At 39.3% G+C, this 19,891-nt stretch overlaps 1 protein-coding gene across 4 annotated transcripts in view; it reads left to right on the forward strand.

Moving 5' to 3' along the window:
- The window catches only part of HS3ST1 (heparan sulfate-glucosamine 3-sulfotransferase 1), a 96,902-nt gene that overhangs the window by 14,061 nt on the left and 62,950 nt on the right, over positions 1-19,891 (forward strand). Inside the window, exon 1 of one of the 4 annotated variants that reach the window (XM_058188003.1) lies at positions 973-1,064. The exons of the other annotated variants lie outside the window; for them this stretch is intronic. The gene's annotated coding sequence lies outside the window, so the exon portion shown is untranslated. Of the gene's footprint in view, positions 1-972; positions 1,065-19,891 lie in introns of those variants that run through there. 4 annotated transcript variants of the gene reach the window in all.

The following is a 19,891-nucleotide window of genomic DNA, read 5'->3' on the forward strand; positions in this document are numbered from 1 at the left end:
TATCTTTGCAAGTATTTAGCATGTGTACAGGTGTTTTATAATTTTAATAAAATAAAATGTGAATCTTCTATCTTTGTTGACCTATTATTCATATGTATGTAATAGGCATTACATTATAGAAATAATGAGTAAAACTACAAACAAGAATATTGATATTTTGGGGACAGTTGACTTTCAATTTTAAGCAGCACTATTCTAAAGGGATATTAACTTTCGAAATTTCTATGCAGCCATCAGGTTTTCCACAATTTGGAAGAAAAAACCTTATTTCACTTATTCATATTAAACTTATTAATATGTTCTACTCCATAAGCATTTTTTTTCCTGAGTTAGCATTCTAAGTTTGTATCCGCACAGGGCATATATCTCCTAGGTTATGGAACATGAACATCATATTGGCTTGCAAAAGAATCCTTACATTAAGGATGATACCTTATATGAGTATTCTTGAAGTAAAATTGCCCCAAATGTCCTTACCATTATCAGGGAATGCTGGGTGTGATTCAGGTGCAGCTAAGGCTGGTAATTTCATGTACAGGTTGATACATAACTTGCAAGTTCTCCATTTTACTAAAAAATTTAATATAAAAATCTCAAATGACCCAAAGTATGATGGGCACTGGAGATTAATAGATATGGGCTCAGCTAGTGAAAACCATGGCATAACAATGATTGTGATTAGGAATGTAAGAGAATATGGAATGATTCATTAAAGAAAGATAATATATAATACATTTTCTGTGAAAGTATGAAAAAGGGAAATAATGTAGTGGATCTAAATGAATATGGCATTAGCTAAGGAGGAAACAAAATATCAGAAACTTCCTTTCCAGCAACCAGCGCCCAGATAAGCAGGAATTAAAACTAGACAATCAGCCAAGCAGAAAACAGTAATCAAGGAAGTACCAAAGAGAAAAACCACACCCTCACCAACCCTAGCATGACAAGCGGCTACATAAATAGGGAGCAAGCCTTGCATGCATTAGGACTGATCTAATGAGTAATGAAACATATGCAAGCAAACAACCAAGTTCAAAGAGCATCAACGACTCTACAGTTCTACCGTGAGCCATATATATATATATTCTCTTCTATTAGATCTAAATGAAAATGGCTTGATCTTGTGGTTGGGGAATTGAAGGGGTAAATTTAATTATGAATGAAAGGCTAAAATATGTCGGAAAATAGGAATTACCATAATTGTGATTACTATGTGTACATACAAAAGTAAGAATTCATAGGCTAGTGATAGATACATGATATGCTTGATTGGTGATAATGGAAGAACTAGCGATGAGTTTTTAGAAAAATTATGCAAGATTCTGAATAAATGTGATCCCAGGAAGAAATTATTCTGCTAGGTGACATGAACTGATGGATGGTGATGAAATTTAAAAAAAAGAAAATTGAGTAGGTCATTCATGAACTTAAAGATAAGAGGATAACTAGAGAATATCTCTGCTTACAAAAAATCCCCTATGTATTTCAAATCCATGTTTTAAGTAAAAACATACCCATATTTAACCTTTAAAAGAATGAATATAAATTTAAAAGCATCAATGATTTTATTGTTTATGATGAAATATTGAGATAATTAGTTAAAATCTAATGTGAAGTTATTGATGAGGATAATGAGACGTTCTGAATATGCAGAAGACTATTTCTTCTTTGGGGGGGGGGGAATAACATGGAAGAAAAAGGAAAGAAATGAAAGAAAAGAGTAAAATTAGAATTATTGTAAAAAGGGGAAAGGTCCAAATACTATATGAACAGTACTAGAATGTAGAATAATTTGGATATACGGGAAAAGATATGGAAGCTGCTTGAAATATTTAAAAAACCCAATCAGAATGTCACAGAAATGTGTGGAGTTACCAAAAAAAAGGGAATAGAAAATGGCGGAATGATGGAAGTGACTATGGAAGTATAAAAAGGTATTGAAGAGAATGATGTATGCGAAAAAAATTAGGATAAAAAAAATACATTATATAATGCACCTTAACTACTAAAACAAGAACAAAAATAAAATATTACCAAAGAATAAAATAATGGTTAAAACTGAAAGAAGCAGAAAAATGGAGCCAGTTTGGTCTAGTGATTCAGGCTAGAAACTGGGAAGCCATGAGTTCAAGTCCCGCCTTAGCCATGAAAGCCAGCTGGGTGACTTTGCAGGATCCAATCTGAGTCGGTCACCGGGACCAGAGGTTTAGTCTTCCAAGCTTTTGGACTCGTGCTAGAGCCCATCCTCAGGAAATTTCTCTCTCTCCAAAATGGATAGACTGGCCTGTTCTATGATGGCTCCCTCCTTGTTCCAGAATACTTGTGGATGTTAAGAGCATTTTAGTGGCAAATGTTTCATGCATTTTTGTATGCACTAATGTCATTTTCTTGGCAGAAAACCCAAATGATTTGCAGTGATGTTAGATAAGTTACATGAAATAATAAAGAGAATGGATCCGAAAATTTATTTGATTTTTATCTCAGCTTTATTGTTGTTTAAAAATAACTCAAGGCAACAAAAATACTCCTTTCTCCTCCTAAATTCCCCACAACAATAACCCTATGAGGTAGGTTGAGCTGAGAGTGTGTGACTGGCTCAAAGTCACCCAGCTGGCTTTCATACCTAAGGCAGGACTAAAACTCATAGTCTCCTGATACCTAGGCCAGTACCTTAACTATCAGACCAAGAATGTAAAAATAATGAAAATGGTGATATGTAAGGGATTTGTGCCTGTACACATTGTTAAATGAAATTGAGAGTTGCTGGTAAATATAAAACAAAGTTAGAATGGGGCAGTAAAGGTTTGTGCCTGCATATGTGAGGGAGGGAGGGAAGGAAAGAAGGGCAGGCTAACAGAATGTCGGTTAAATACAGAAATAAGCAGCCAGCATACAATAATTTGCTGAAGTGGCTTGGTCAGATAACACAATAAATGGAAATCAGATTTCAGAACAAAATATGAAGAAAGTGTGAATAGGTCAAGAGAAAGGGAAGGATCAGGAAAGTGGTGATTGGATGGATTTAATGAGATCCTCAGAAAGAATGAGGTGAGAGACTAGAAGGCTGTATCTAAAGCAACATATGGGTGTAGTGGCAGGATATTTTCCAAGGATAGAAAGTTATGGAGCGGTCTTGTGTGGTCTTGGTGGTAACTAGTTTTAGATATGTTTCCTTATCTTTCTCATATCTCAGTTGTTTAATTTCTTAGTTTCACTATTTTTTCTTGTTCAATGTGTATTATAATCCTTTCCTCCAAAGAAAATAGTGTGATGAGTATGAATGTGTATTTCTTTTATTGTTATTGTTTGTTTGTTTTCCCATGGGGATAAATCTTATTATTCACTGTATTTCAGAAAATATTGGCAAGTGTACTTACATTTTATTACAGATTTAATAGGCAGTGAGGAAAAAAGGTTGTTCTTTTCTAATTCAGTTCTAATCCCATTTTGGGATGTTGTGTTAGGAAAATACTCCATAGTCCCTGAATGTCATTTTAGCAATGTGGCATCCAATGCAATCAAATCACTCGAAGAACCTAATACAGATACTTGAATATTACTTGCTATATTCGTGTGAGTTTAGCATATCTTTAATAGAAATAATTTAATGATAAGTCATTGATAGCATAAGAAACTTCAAAGCTGTATTCTCCTGATTTAAGAAAAAGAGAGTGATAAAATGATCAGAATGCAGAAACTGATTTTTAAAAAATTTGTTTCTGACTTTTTTTTGATGAGCTAATAATTTTAAATCTCATCAGAAAATAAGTGTAAAACAAACTTTTGTTTCTGGACAGTTATAAAATGATATTGCATTTTCTTCATACCTGCATAGCGATACACTTGGGAAACTTTCAGATCTGCAGGGAATTGATCTACTTTGTTCCCCTAATGAAGCTTTTTCGTTTAATCAAATGAAAGTCAGTAGGGGTATCTAGCACAGTTTTATTTTGTCCAGGGAGGTGGAGATGGATATATATTGTATTATCTCTATCATGTGGTGCTAGGAAATCTAATAAAAATATTTGATTAAAAAAACAGTATAACGTATTATAAAGACTTCACTGAATCCCTTCCAGAAATTCAAGTATAGTCTATTTTTTGAAGGTAACCTATGATAATAAGATGTTAACATATTCTTACTGTTGCTAAGTTATAAAAGTACAACTTTGCTATAAGAATGCTAAACTCAAGGCAGTCGAATGGACTTATCTAGCAGCACTTAAATATATATATCTCAGGGGTGAAGGGAAAAGAGCTACTTTTATATTAAGGGGAATAAAAATGTAAATCAAATTTTGAATCTTTCTCCATATTCTTTTGCAGTTTTGTCACATACTTATATACTACAGTGCTATAAACACACCATAGAGACCATTAAGTGAATAACAGATTCATTCGACTTATCTAAAGCTATGTAAATATTTCATAATTACATTGTATTAGTAGGACAGTTGTGAATTTTAAAAGCATGTAGCTTTATTTTTACTTTATTATTTTAATTGCTGAAATGCAATTAATTAATTACAAACACAAGTCATACTAGCATCCTATCCAGTAGCTAGTTAATTTCACACTAAAGCCTACCAGAATGCCATTTCTGTTGGGATCTTTACACTATGAATTACTAAAGAGGGTTATGTGTCCAGAGGTCCAAAAGTATAAAACTGCAATTAATAAACAGTTTATATTTAAGACCAATAAAGATCAATAAAGACAATCAGATTTATCAAATTTCTATCCTGCCACAATCATGGCACTCTTGGTGGCTCACAAAATTGGAAACAAGTAATAATAATTAGCAATTTGGAGGAAATATTACACAAATAATAATTAAGAGTAATCTTAATTACTTAAGATGCAATGCAATCAGACAACAAGCTGTAATATTCTATAAGAATTAAGGACATTGTTCATTGAGAAAAAGACAAAAGGGAAGTTAGATTTTTATTCTTTGTTTTTTCATAAACAACTTAAGACAGTGAACGTACCAATATTTCTTTTTCCTCCTATTTTCCCCATTACAACAACCCTATGAGGTTGATTGAATTAAGAGTGAGTGACTGGCCCAAAATGACCCAGATGGCTTTCATGCCTAAAGTGGGACTAAAACCAGAATTAGAACATTAGGACATTGGAACTAGTTCAAAAAGTTTTTTCAATGGGAGAGAAGCAGAAAGTTTTTATAGAGTAACATTTTATTTAATGCCTAAAAAGACATGTAGTTGGGAGTAAGGCATTGGATTTTCAAAGATAGAAGCATGAAATAGGGAAATTCACAAAAGTGGTTCACTTTATACAGTATTCAACTGTAGAAGAAGGAAGGAAGAGAAACATGGAGATTTTTTGTTCAGTGAAGGATTTTTGAACTTTCCTGCTATAAACAGAGTAAGAGAGATTTAAAAGAAGTAACATTCACAAACCTACATGTTATGCAGAAATATCATTTAAGGAGAAATAAATAGAATATTCCTGGATAACACAGAGAAAAACCAGGGATAATATTGCAGCTTGTGCAAGGATTTCTGATCCTAAAAGATTGGTGTTAGATGGTTCCTCCTGCAGTTGGAAGGAAAATCAGTTCTCCTTCCAACTGAATGACTTTCTTCTGAATGACTTCAATTAAGACTTCAGCTCTGAGTAGAGATGAAAAGAGCAGCATAGCAAGAGCAGAACTCCTTAGGTTAACCAAACTAGTAAAAAAATAACCATAGAAGTGAAGATTTCCTAGTCATTAGGTCCTGAAGCCAAGAGATCCTATCTTGGAAGTACGGGGGTCAAGCAAACGAGAACAATTGTGCCAGATCATTTCTAAACCCGTAGTTAACAAAAGACGTTTCAAGGTAAGAAGATGAGTCATCGATAGCTTTATATGCTCTACTCTGACTAACACAGGGAATTGTCCAGGAAGAGTTTATGACTCTGATATCTGGGGAAACCCCACAATTCATCTCCCACATACAGCAATACAGGAATTATATTTTGGCAGATCACAAATCTGCCAAATCAAAATCGAATCACAAATCAAAATTACTAGACTGCCATCCTGGGAGAGAGGCTGAGACTCTCTGCTGCCATCTGGTGGCCATTTTTGATTGGCTCACATATGATCACTGTACTGCAAATGTGTAGCATTTGGTGGCAGCTTTTTCTGTTGTTGATTATATTCAAATTTCAGGCAGGAAACACCAGCTACCCCTGCCTTTATAGCACTATGTATTGACAGAATAGCTGTGCTGTGCCACTATAGTAAGTGTATACTTTGGCCACAGCAAGATTTAGCTTGACAGGAATTCCTCTTTTTTCTGAAACGACAAGAAAAGCAGCAAATATGACTGTGAGGAAAAACCTAAAAAAAGATAAAAATTCAGTCCAAGTCCCATGTTTTCCTGAGGCATACTGCTATTCCATACATTCTGGGACAGTTCAGGTTTATTCTCTGTGACAATATGACAATTCTTCCACAGAGGATTTATAGATTAGTTATGTTTTCCCCCTAGTAAAGTTATATTTTGCTTCTGGAATTGTAGGGCTGGTTGTAATCACAACTCATAATTTTGTTTTATAACACAATTTTCCTCTTCCCTGTACCATTTACCTCAACAACCACAATTAGGACTGGAACTTTTGACACTAAGCAAGTGAGTCATTAAGCGAGTTGTACCCATTTTTCTGACCTTTTTGCCCCAGTCATTACCTGAATCCAGCTTCCCCCATATTTTTTCATGTTGGATGCCAGCTGGGAAGGTCACTCAAGTGCTTGAATCTTAATCATGTCATTGTGGGGAAGCTGCAACATTGTAAGTGTGAGGGCCAATTGTAAGTGTCTTTTTAAGCACCATTGTAACTTCAAATGGTCACTAAATTAATGTCTGTAAACTGAGGACTACCAATAATATTTTGCAGCGAGTAATCCATTTTAGTTGTACCTTGCAGTCTGTTTTGTTCCAGGTATGAATTTTAAATTTGGTACTGCTCTCCTTTTCCATAGACTCTGCTCCTGTCTTGTCAATGATTATCAAATTGTGCTTTTTAATTGACTCATCATTTTTGCCAGGATTTCCAGTTATTGCTTTGACTTGCTGCTGCATCTTGCAGATATCACTTCCACATGCAATTCTGCTTTTTTATTCCTTATTTCTTCCAGCACCAAATTTGAAGGTTCAAGAACCATAAAAGATGCTGGTGTTTTATGTGCAAAATTTTTGCAGCCTGGTAAGACAATATGTTTCAATGAATCTCTGAAATGAAACTGGCACAACCAGGTAGAGAATTAAATCTAATCTAACCAGGTGCAAAGTTAAATAGAACATATTTCTGCAAATTTGAATTAAAGGTTTCTTTGACCTGCCATGTCTGACTCTAGGGGGCAGTGCTCATCTCTATTTCCAAGCCAGCGTTGTCCATACATGCTACTGATGTGCAGTTTATAAATTCAAAACAAGAAATATGGAATATGTGCTGAAGTTTGAACACCCTTTCATTCAGTTCTCTGTGATAGCATCTTTGGCAAAAAAACCAACAACTTCCAAATATTTCTTGTAACTAAGTCTTTCTATTCTTGCTTTTGGAATCTTTTTCGTACTTTTCCTTACAGAACTCTTCTAGCTCAAAAATACTTTTAACTCTCCTTTCAGGCCCAGCATATTTGAGATCCCCACAGATTTTTCAGTATTCAAGTCTGAGGACTCTGAAATTTAGATGAGTATTAAAAATTACTGATTGCAAATTATACTAAATTAGAAAGAATGATGCAGTCACGTTTTGAGTTAAAGAATTTAGGTTCAGGCAAATAGCTGACAGGTGTAGTTGTTTGGGCTAAAGATTAAATATGAAATACATACTTAATTGAAAGGTATTAGAAATGACTAGGAGAAGGCTATTAAGAGCTTGATAAAAGAAAAACACAATAACTTAATGACAGTGAGGATAAACATTCAGTCTCTTATTCTTGGAGCGGGTTGAACATTGCTGTTAAGAGTAATTTATTTTAATTAGCTGACAGTTGACTTTGCTGAACACTTATTATGCATGGTTCCTGTGCCTTTCATCTTGTTGACTAATTTGACTGAATTCAGGAAAGAGGATGAGGGTATCTTTTTTTAATAATTACAATGGTTTCATTTTTTTTCTCCAAAACCATACCTGCATACCTCTGAATACAAATAGCTGGGGGACAGAGAAGGACAAAGTCTTCTTTGTCTGTTCCCATAGGGAACTTGTGAAAAACAGGATACCAGATAACTATCACTTCCAATATGGTCTGCCAAGAATGGCGTAACTTAAGAAAAGCTCTTAAGAATATTAAGAACCACATACAGACCATTTGCTTTTATTCTGTATTATTTTCAAAGCAATTTATGTTACTCTATAAAATCAGGAATCATCAATGTAACAACCACAAGAGGTAGAACAGATTGGATATTTATTTATTTTATTTGTATCCTGCCTTTTCCCCCCAACTTAAGGCGGTAGTAATGTCTCCCCCCTATTTTCCCCACAACAACACACTTTGGGGTGGAGTTTCAGAGAGCAACTAGCCTGAAGTCACCAAACTGGCTTCCATGCTGAAGGGAAGACATATTGAAATACAACAAACTAGCAATGGAGTTAAGCAGATTTGTCTTCTGACAGAATTATACTTCTTTTGAAAGGCTTCAAATGTGGGATTAAGATGCCCTGAATTCATTAGAGTTTATTTTGAATAGGCATATATAAGATTGCACCATAGCCTTATTATACATGCTGATTGTATTTAAGATAAAGTTGAGGCATTTAGTAATGTATTAATTAAGTTGCATGTCATTAATGTCTTGTTAGGTGGCATGTGTCATGGTTGTCTACTGCATAATTAAGATTTATCTATATGAACTTTTTTTCTATGATGTGTATCATTAGTTTAAATCAGGTCACATTTGTATGTATATTTCTAAATTTGTTCTAGGAAAATTCACTTTAATAAGGATATTTTTGGATGTATCGTATACTTATTTCTAAACATCTTTTTTCTTTAAAAAATATCAATTTTAAAGGAAATCTGCACAGAGAAAATCCAAAGGCTAACTGATTCAGAGATCCACACCATTTCCATTTACATTGGAAATCACAAAATACAAATTCCATAAGTATGTGTAGCTACAAGTAATAAAATAACAATAACTATTTTATTACAATAAGCAGCTGATTCATAAGCTATATTTTTTCCAATATATAAAATTAGGGATGTCTATAAAATTCTTTTCATCTAATTTTTCCCAATAATGTAATATGCTGAAATTTTACATTTTGGATAGACCTGCACTTCATTCAGTTCAAGGTTTTTGTTGTGTTCATTTCATATTTTACAGACTACTAATTTCCCCACCAAATTTGCAAGTTGGTTAAATCTCAGTCCAGTCAGGAGCTAATTATCCTTGCACACTCAGGCAAATCTCTAGCAATCTCAATCTGGAATCTCTGCTCATCATTATCAAAAAGTTAGGCAGAGAAGAAACAAGTAGCACAAAGCCACTATACAAAATGGAATTCATGAAGGATCTGGGTATTTTGATGTTAACAGTTTTAGATAATAAACCAGGCCAGGATCTGGATAAATGTAATTCATATTGATTACAGAAATGCATCTCTTTTTATTTTGTACACCTCAAAATACCCTTCTGTGGCTCCTTCCACATTTGAGGGATTTGCTAGACAGAAAAGCAGACCATGAAAACAGAGCAAGTTGCTATCTACAGCTTACAGCTCCAGCCACTCAAGCACATTAGGGATAAACTGCAGCCCATACTGGACAATAGCAATGCACTTTTTCAAGCACTTGGTGGCAGCCCAATACTTGCATACAGACAGCCACCCAACCTGAGCAGATTCTGACAGACAGCAAGAACAAATTAACATGAGAATCAGATCTATTTCCCCCCCCCTCACATTTACACCAATAGTGCTATCAATAGCCCCAGCAGTGTCACCCCCCCTGAAATGCTAGACACCTTCACCTCCTCTTCCTCTAAAGTGATCTATGCCATTATCTGTCAATCATCCTTTTTGGATTCCAGATAGGACAAACAGGCCATATTTTGCACAAAAGAATCAATGGGCACAAAATTGATATCAGAATTCAAAATAAGTAACGGATTGGCATAAATAATCAGTATTTAAGTTGTCTGGAAATTCTACTACTGATCTCAAAGTAGAATTTTCCAGAATAAGAAAATTGAGCATGAGACTACAGGTAGTTCTCAATCTACGATCACAATTGAGCCCAAAATGTCGCTAAGTGAGAAATTTTGTTAAGTGAGTTTTTGCCCCATTTTACAGTTTTTAAATTAGAAAAATGGTTGTTAAGTGAACCTGGCTTCCCCACTGACTTTGCTTGTCAGAAGGTCGCAAAAAGGGATCACATGACCATGGGACACGGCAACCGTCATAAATGTGAGTCAGCTGTCAAGCATCTCAATGTAAATCATGTGACCATAGGGATGCTGAAATGGTCTTAAGTGCGAAAAATGTTCATAAGTCACTTTTTTTCAGTGCCATTGTAACTTCAAACAGTCACTAAGCGAACTGTTGTAAGTCGAGGACTACCTGTATTGAGTTTATGTACTTCAGTAGGTTTTAGGTCTTCTCAGAAAGTCTGAACAAACTTAGCAAGTTTTTTTTTTGTTTGTTTTTTTGTTTACATTTATACCCCGCCCTTCTCCGAAGACTCAGGGCGGCTTACAATGTATAAGGCAATAGTCTCATTCTATTTGTATATTTTTTTACAAAGTCAACTTATTGCCCCCCCAACAATCTGGGTCCTCATTTTACCTACCTTATAAAGGGTGGAAGGCTGAGTCAACCTTGGGCCGGGCTCGAACCTGCAGTAATTGCAGGCTTTGTGTTCTAATAACAGGCTTCTCTATTGCCTGAGCTATCCCGGCCCGGGATTCTTTAATTCTTTAATTCTTTAATTTAATTTAATTTAATTCTTTATTTAATTTATTTAATTTAATTTAATTTAATTCTTTAGTCAACACTTATAATCTGCCCCCCAGGGAATTTTCTTCTTGTTGTCATAAATGTATAGACCTTATAAATAACATGTGTTCATTTGAAAAATTGCCACTGAATTCTTTCAGATTTTGGGCTATCAAAAACTAATATGGCGGTCCTCTTATACTGGGATTCATTAGAACATCCATCAGGAAGCTGAAAAGTTTAGAGTTTAAACTTTGATCAAAATGAGTTATGTTGAAGGGCGTATCTGGGCAAAGCAAAGGAACAAATGACATTGTGATATGGCCTAAATACATACATGTTGCATGTTGTAAATTCCAACATTTTACAACCTTTTACACAGTGGTATGATGACACACAAGTTGTCACTTTTATATCCATGAAGCTTGTTAAGGACCCCCATTGTGTTTTGGAGCTAGCAAAAAGCAGGAATCTGAATGAGCTATTTTTCTAAACTTAAGTTTCAAGATTAGCATCACCTGGTTCCTTCACCTGTTGAACTTCAGTATTTTAAGTGTATATTACTAAATTATCTACATCTCCAGGGGAACCGGTCTGGCAGAAATCTGTCACAAGCTCTTCAGTTCTCAGATAAATGATGTAATAAAGCAGTTTATTCAGATAATGTTTTCTCTGGAAAGATGAAGCAGAAATGACCTATGATACTCATGTAAAAATTATACAGGTTTAGGGATGGAAGCAGAGTATGGCAAGTGCAGGCAGGGTCGAAGTAGAATTGGCAGAAGCCCCAGAAGTCATTAAAAGCTCTTATCCTATAAGGCCATTTGTGATATGCTGCTTTTTCTCTATTTAATATAGCCAGACCCTTTCAGCTGTGCTTGCCCTTTCTAATGTCTAGGAAAGCTGTATGTTATCTGAATGCATATCTAGCCAATTCAGACAAGTGTAGAATGGTAATTTGATGTACAACAACGTCTAGAATTTCAGTAGGGAAAACTCTATACAAATTATGGTAGCCATGGGGGAAAAAATCATATTTGGACTGAATAGGGGGCAGGAAGAGTGCTTTAAAGAGATCTTTAATAGGAATTGCAAGCAATAATTAAAAAATAAAAATCCTGTACATCAGGAGTGTCAAACTCAAGGCCTGGGGGCCAGATCTGGCCTGCAGGGTGCTTTGAACTGGCAGGCGGGGCCGCCCTGGAAACAGCGAATGACTGCCCGCAGTGCCTTGGGAGGGCTGTGTGTGGCTCTCCCAAGCTCTATTTTCACTGGCAGAGCAGGGGTGAAATGCTACCGGTTCAGCCAGACGTCATTACTTCCTGGTTTTAACCAGGAAGTAATCTGTTTTTGACCTTCTGCACATGCGCAGAGGGTCCAAGCATGTACGTGATGTGCATGTGAGTGAACTGGTAAGGAAGGTAAGTAGATTTTACCCCTGTGGCAGAGGGTTACCAGAAGTCATCGCAGCAGAAAATTGAGTTCACGAGGGCCACAGAAAAGCACTCCCAAGCTCAATTTTCGCTGGCAGAGAGTTGCGGGAGGCCATCGCAGCCAAAAACAGAACTCGGAAGGGCTGCAGGCGACACTCCCAAGCTCTGTTTTCGCTGGCAGAGAGTTGCAGGAGGCCATTGCAGCCAAAACAGAACTTGGGAGCCTGTTTTCACTGGCAGAGTGCTTGGGCCACCACAGGTGCCCCTGACACATGTGATGTCGATCTGGCACACCCACCCTGGCCATGCCCACCTCGGCCCCCCAAAGTCAAATACAACCTTGATGCGGCCCTCAATAAAATCGAGTTTGACACCCCTGCTATACATATTTGTCTGTCAAACAGTTATTTCACTTTTTTCCTGTTCCCGTGTTTAAAATTCCATAAATGTTTATAGAGACCTTGATATTTTGCTATATTAAAAAAGTAAAACAATGAATTAATTCTACAGAATTAAGGTAAACCTTGCATTGCTGTAATAATTGGACATACCTGGAGAAAAAGAATTAAGTGAAATTAGACCAAAAAAATCATTTTAAAATATAACTTTGAAGTGATTATACTTACCAAATGACCAATTATGCAGAATAAAATTGACAGGGATCATAGCACTCTTCAAGCAGCTTTTTTTCCCCCATTCCTTGTACCACCTACGCCACAGATATGAAAAATAAAAGAACACTTTTTGTTTTGCTCATAAGTAATGTGTGTAAGAGACACAGATATGAATAATGTAAGTGAACAGATATAACTAACAATAATTTGACAATAGAGTTTAGCACAAGAAAGAGACAAGAGAGAGATTGATAAAAAATGTTGCATATTCCACGTATCTGCGTGACTGCCTCTCCCTGAGGATATCTAACCATCCTACCAGAGCAGGTAGAGTGGGCACACTTCAGGTCTTCTTCTTTTTTCTTAAATATGCCATCTGTGGGATGTTGAAAGCATACTTTTTCACTGGAGTCCATGCCTTATTTTATTATTTATTATTTTATTTATTACTTTGTTGCTTGTGTCCTTACAATTTATATTGATATTGTTTCCTGATTGCTTATTTGCACCCTATGACTATCATTAAGTGTTGTACCTTACGATTCTTGATGAACGTATCTTTTCTTTTATGTACACTGAGAGCATATGCACCAAGACAACTTGGTGCGCACTTGGCCAATAAAAATTCTATTCTATTCTATTCTATTCTATTCTTATGGAACACCCTCCCCCCTGAGATCCCTGAGGCTTCTATCCTTCTGGAGAGGTTAGCCCAGGGTGGGATGAAAATGTGGGTGCATCGGAGAAGTGTCGCTGTCCCACTATGCTTTTTTTTTTCAACTAGAAAATAAACTAGATCTTGTGTCATAATTTCAAAGTTATTTCCTTACTGGATCCTTCAATGCCTTCAACAATAGTAGATCTTCTAATGCAGGGGTCTCCAACCTCGGTCCCTTTAAGACTTGTGGACTTCAACTCCCAGAGTCCCTCAGCCAGCTTTGCTCTGGGAGTTGAAGTCCACAAGTCTTAAAGGGACCAAGGTTGGAGACCCCTGTTCTAATTTACTCAAAAAGTTCATTAGAAAATTCATGAACAAATTCATGAGTGTATCTGCCTTGAAAACAGCCCTTGTTGAACTGTGTAGCACCATCAAACATCAAGAGTTGACCACAGGAAACATTCTATGACGTTTTGTATTGTGTCATAAAATGCTTCATGATAATTTTTATGTCATAAAATGTTTCATAAAATTTGCCAAATTTCAGTTCCGTAGGAGTTATGGATCCCTAATTTTGGAAGCATTCTGTAAATTAGCTCATTTGTGGTACCTTGGTTGCAAAAATTTACCCTATGATGCAGCCCTTCGCCAAATTGATTGTTACAGACATGAGAGTTTTAAGTAATATATAGATTACTGTTGATTATACTTTTTTACTGTTTTATTGGTTGCAAGCTACTCAGAATTTTTAAAAGAGGGGCATCTATATGTAAATATTACAAAAATAATTTTTAAAATGTGTGGGGCCTTGGTACACCACCAGGAGCCATGGTGGCGCAGTGGTTAGAATGCAGTATTTCAGGCTAACTCTGCTCACATTTCCAGGAGTTTGATTCATTTGATCCTGACCTGCTCAAGGTTGATTCAGCCTTCCATCCTTCCAAGGTAAAATGTAAACCAAGGTCAGTAAAATGAGGAACCAGATTGTTGGGGGCAATATGCTGACTCTGTAAACCAGTTAGAGAGGGCTGGAAAGCACTGTGAAGTGGTATATACCGTAAGTCTAAGTGCTATTGCTTACTACACTCTGAGCTTGGTTGTCTTCTTGCAGATGTTTCATTATCAAACTAGATAACATGCATTGATAATATTACCTAGTTTTGTAATGAAACATCTTCAAGAAAACACTAAGCAACCCTGAGCTACAAAAAATGTGTATTTATGGATAGCTGAAAAAAGTTTGGCATCGAAGCTCATTTGGGGAATTCAAAGGGAAATCCTTATATTTAAATTGACAATATATATTCAGCTAACATGAGAAGAATAAAAGTTATCTATTGGTGACATCTTTTTTATTGTGTGATTGTGTACCTACCTAAAAAGAACTCTCCATCTATTTACAGTGGTGCTTAAAAGTTTGTAAGACTTTTTCAATACGTCTGCATAAGTATGACCTAAAACACGATCTGTTCTCCACACAAGTCCTAAAAATAGATAGAGAACCCAATTAAGCAAATGAGTCAAAAATTATATTTGCTCGTTGAGTTATTAAGGAAAATGATCCAAAGCTATATATTTCTGTTTGGCAAAAGTATAAAAACCTTTGCTTTCGATAACTGGTGTATGTCCTTGGGACACACTGTAACTGCAAACTGATTATAATAATTATTGTTCAGTCCTGCTCAGTGGCTTGAAGGAACTTTGCCCATTCCTTCTCACAGGACAGCTTCAACTCAGGGATGATGGCGGCCTTCCATACATGAACTGCGTGTCTCAGGTGTACTTCCACAACATTTTTATAAGATTAGAGTTAGGACTTTGACTGGGCATTCCAAAACAATATCTTTGGTTCTGCTTTCACCATCCTTTGATCATACAATTTGTGTGTTCTTGGGTCATCATCCCTCTATGTGACCCATTTTCTCTTAACTTCAAGTCCCAGATAGATTCCCTGATATTTTCCTTTAGAATTTGCTGATACAATTCAAAATTCATAGGTCCATCAATGATGGCAAGCCATCCTGGTCCAAAGTAGGCCCAAACTATAATACTGCCATCATCATATTTTCCATATGAGATAGGTTGTTGTATTGAAATACAGGTAGTCCTCGACTTAAAACAGTTCATGTAGTGACCGTTCGAAGTTACAACAGTACTGAAAAAAGGGACTTTTCACCATTTTCTACGCATGCGCGTAGAAAGAACCTGTGGGGATTTTTAGATAGGGAATTTTTAAGGGGGGGGAGGGCAAGGGCGGGTATTGGGGGTAGCTCGCCGAGGGAGGGGCCAGTCACTGCGCGTGTTTGCGGCGGGGTTTTAAAAGGTCCGAAGGTTTTGGGGGAGAGTGACGTTCCTGAAGATGAGTGTGGCTCCATCTGTGTGGTTAGTGGGAGAGGCAGATATGGCGGAGGGGCGTGCGAGAGCTGGGAGCACGTGTTCGATGCCTGAAAGCGATCACGTGCTCCGGCCCCTCAGTTCCTACCCGTTCCTCGGGAGGCCATGATCCTCAGAGCTTGGATCTTCGGCTGATGTTATGTAATGCCCGGTCCGTGGCTAACAAAGCTCCCCTGATTTGCGATCTTATTCAGGGGGAGTCCGCGGACCTTATGGGCATTACGGAAACCTGGTTGGGTCCAGAGGGGGTTCCCTTGTGGAGCTGTGCCCCCGAGGTTTCCGAGCATTTCATCGCGGAGGGCCCAAGGTAGGGGTGGAGGGGTGGCGGTTGTCATTAAGGAAGATCTAGAGCCGAGGGAGGCCACTGTTCCTCAGATTGCCGGCTGTGAATCCCTCTATGTGAGGTGGGGCCATAGGAATCAGTTGGGCTTGTTGATCGCGTACCTGGCTCCTTGCTGCGTGACCACAGCCCTGCCTGAGCTGTTGGAGGTACTGCCGCTGTGGCGGTTGAGACCCCAGACTTATAGTCATGGGGATTTCAACCTGCCATCAGCTGGCCTGTTATCGACTGCAGCTCGGGAGTTCCAGGCTCCATGACGGCCTTGGACCTGATTCGAGTAAATGATGGCCCCTCGCACATGGGGAGGCACGCTGGATTTGATTTATATCTCTGGACAGTGGTTAAATGATCTGGTATTAGATGATATAGTAACAGAACCAATGTCATGGACCGATCATTTCCTCCTTCGTCTAGACTTCGAACCGCCACCCACCATCGCAGGGAGATGGAACCTATTCGTTGGTTCCGTCCCAGGCGCCTGATGGACCCGAGAGGTTCCTGACGGAGCTTGGGCCATTTCCTGAGGATCTGGCCCCACGCACGACTGAGGAACTAGTTGTGGCCTGGGAACAGGCGCGGCTGGGGCCTTGGACCGTGTCGTGCCTTTGCGGCCTCTGACCCGGCGCAGATCTCGTCCGGCCCTTGGTTCTCCGAGGGGCTGAGGAGATGAAACGCCGGAGAAGACGCCTAGAGAGCACCTGGAGGTCCAGCCGTTCGAAGCTGATCGGACACTAGTTAGGACCTATTCTAGGACCTACCTAGTGGCAATGAGGAGGCGGCGTTCTACGCCCACCCTCATTGCGTCGGCAGATAACCGCCCGGCCGCCCTGTTTGGTGACCCGCTCCTCCTTCATCAGGAGGTGCGGGATGACCCGTTGCAGGGGCGTGCCGAGGAGTTTAGTGGTTATCTATCGATAAAATCGCTCAGCTCCGGGATGGTCTGGACCGAAATTGGGATGATCCAAGCGAGGAGAGGAGGCACGTCTTGTTGAGTCTGTTTGGGATGAGTTTGACCCTGTGGCTCCGAGGCGTGGACAGGTTGTTGGGGAGGCTTCACGCCACTACATGTTTACTGGACCCGTGTCCTTCCTGGCTGGTACTGGCCACTCAGGAGGTGACACGAGGCTGGCTCAGAGGATTATCAATGCTTCCTTGTTGGAAGGGTCTTCCTGCCGCCTTGAAAGAGGCGGTGGTGAGACCCTCCTCAAGAAGCCCTCCTTGGACCCAGCTATTTTGGGTAATTATCGTCCAGTCTCCAACCTTCGCTTTGTTGCGAAGGTTGTAGAGAGTGCTGTGGCGCGACAGCTACCCCAATACCTGGATGAATCCGTCTATCTAGACCCGTTCCAGTCCAGCTTCCGACCCGGATACAGCACGGAGACAGCTTTGGTCGCATTGGTGGATGATCTCTGGAGGGCCAGGGACAGGGGTTATTCCTCTGCCCTGGTCCTATTAGACCTCTCAGCGGCTTTTGATACCATCGACCATGGTATCTTGCTGCGCCGGTTGGGGGGATTGGGAGTGGGAGGCACCGTGTATCGGTGGTTCTCCTCCTATCTCTGACCGGCCGCAGACGGTGTTGACAGGGGGGCAGAGGTCGACCGCGAGGTGCCTCACTTGTGGGGTGCCGCAGGGTTCGATTCTCTCGCCCCTTCTGTTCAACATCTATATGAAGCCGTTGGGTGAGATCATCAGTGGCTTCGGGGTGAGATACCAGCAGTACGCTGACGACACCCAGCTGTACTTTTCCACCCCGGGCCACCCCAATGAAGTTGTTGAAGTGCTGTCCCGGTGTTTGGAGGCCGTACGGGTCTGGATGGGGAGAAACAGGCTCAAGCTTAATCCCTCCAAGACGGAGTGGCTGTGGATGCCGGCATCCCGATTCAGTCAGCTGCAGCCGCAGCTGACTGTTGGCGGCGAGTTATTGGCCCCAAAGGATAGGGTGCGCAACTTAGGTGTCCTCCTGGATGAACGGCTGTCGTTTGAAGATCATTTGACGGCCGTCTCCAGGAGGGCCTTCCACCAGGTTCGCCTGGTTCGGCAGTTGCGCCCCTTCCTTGATCGGGATGCCTTGTGCACAGTCACTCACGCGCTGCTACCTCTCGCTTGGATTATTGTAATGCTCTCTACATGGGGCTCCCCTTGAGGTGCACTCGGAGGCTTCAGTTAGTCCAGAATGCAGCTGCGCGGGTGATAGAGGGAGCTACCCGTAGCTCCCACGTAACACCGCTCCTGCGCAGACTGCACTGGCTGCCTGTGGCCTTTCGAGTGCACTTTAAGGTGTTGGTTACGACCTTTAAAGCGCTCCATGGCTTAGGGCCTGGGTACTTACGGGACCGCCTGCTGTTACCTCATGCCTCCCACCGACCCGTACGCTCTCACAGCCAGGGACTTCTCAGGGTGCCGTCCGCCAAGCAATGCCGGCTGGCGGCCCCAGGAAGGTCCTTCTCTGTGGGGGCTCCCACACTCTGGAACGAGCTTCCCCCGGGTTTACGCCAAATACCTGACCTTCGGACCTTCCGCCGCGAACTGAAGACACATCTTTTCATTCGCGCGGGGCTGGCTTGAATTTTATTGAATTTTATTGGTTTTTTAAATTTTTAAAATTTTTAATATTATTCTTAAATGGGATTTTAGTTTTTTATATATTTTAAAGTTTCGGGCTAATTATAATAAGTTTTTTAATTCACATTTTAAATTGTACATTGTATTGTCTTTTTTACTTCTGCCTGTACACCGCCCTGAGTCCTTCGGGAGAAGGGCGGTATAAAAATCAAATAAAATAAAATAAATAATAAAATAATAAATAATTTTTCACACTACCGTTGCAGCATCCTCATGGTCATGTGATTTACATTTTGATGCTTGACAATTGACTCATATTTATGACAGTCGCAGTGCCCCGGAGTCATGTGATCCCCTTTTGCAACCTTCCGACAAGCAAAGTCAATGGAGAAGCCAGATTCACTTAATGACCACGTGACTAATAATTCACTTAACAAATGTGGCAAGAAAAGTCATAAAATGGGGCAAAACTCACATAACAAATTTCTCACTTAGCAACATAAATTTTGAGCTCAACTGAGGTCATAGGTTGAGGACTACCTGTACAATATTTACCTTTATGCCAAACATAACACTTTTCATTCAATTCAAAAACTTCTATTTTGGTTTCATCCATCCACAGAACATTCTTTCAATAATCTTTTGGCTTTTCCACATAAAATAGATCTTTTTCAAAATGTAGACAGGTAGCAATGTTCTTTTTGAAAAATAGTTTTTGTCCTTGCAACTCAGCCACACACCCCATTGTTATCCAGTGTTCTCTGGTGGTCCTATGGACACTGACATTCTCCAATGCAAAAAAGGCCTTTAGTTCCTTAGACATTACCCTGGGGTTCTTGGAGACCTCCCAGAGTATTACATTGCCTTGGTCTTGGTGTAATCTTGGAGATCAGTCACTCCCAGAGAAGGTAAGCTTGGTGTTGAATTGCCT

Source organism: Ahaetulla prasina, chromosome 6, assembly GCF_028640845.1.
Source record: "Ahaetulla prasina isolate Xishuangbanna chromosome 6, ASM2864084v1, whole genome shotgun sequence".
Classification (NCBI taxonomy): Eukaryota; Metazoa; Chordata; class Lepidosauria; order Squamata; family Colubridae; genus Ahaetulla; species Ahaetulla prasina.